Genomic DNA, 465 nt, shown 5'->3' with positions numbered 1-465 from the left:
TAATTTCATAATAAATGGATCATGTGTTGAAAGTTGCTTTGCACAGGAGAGTTCCTTTACTCAAATATTTCTTAAGAAACTTAAGTTTAGTTGAGACTCTCTTTTAAAGGAGAGACGATAGATGGCTCAGGTGTTCATTTGTCTGAACCGGAGAAAGACAAGAGTTTTAGGATCACAAATGTCAGTAGGATTTGTGAGAATGAATTTTTCTCGCTTCCTGAGACATTCATTACACATCCAAGGTAGCCTGATGCTGCTGCTGATAGAACCAGAGAGACTCGAGGGAAGGACCAACCTGAGGTCATCCCTGACCGCTCCAGTGATTCTGGGATGTCACTCTGTGGCTCTGGCTTCAAGCCTCCTTACCCCACCTCCTCAGGCTGTGGGCAGTAAGGCCTATAAACAGAAACTGCAGAATGGAGGGGCTTGACCCTTGAATATAGCTAGTCTCCAGCATCAGAGTGT

Source organism: Bison bison, unplaced genomic scaffold (assembly GCF_000754665.1).
Source record: "Bison bison bison isolate TAMUID 2011002044 unplaced genomic scaffold, Bison_UMD1.0 scf7180017864369, whole genome shotgun sequence".
NCBI lineage: Eukaryota > Metazoa > Chordata > Mammalia > Artiodactyla > Bovidae > Bison > Bison bison.
Note: the sequence above shows the minus strand (reverse complement) of the source record.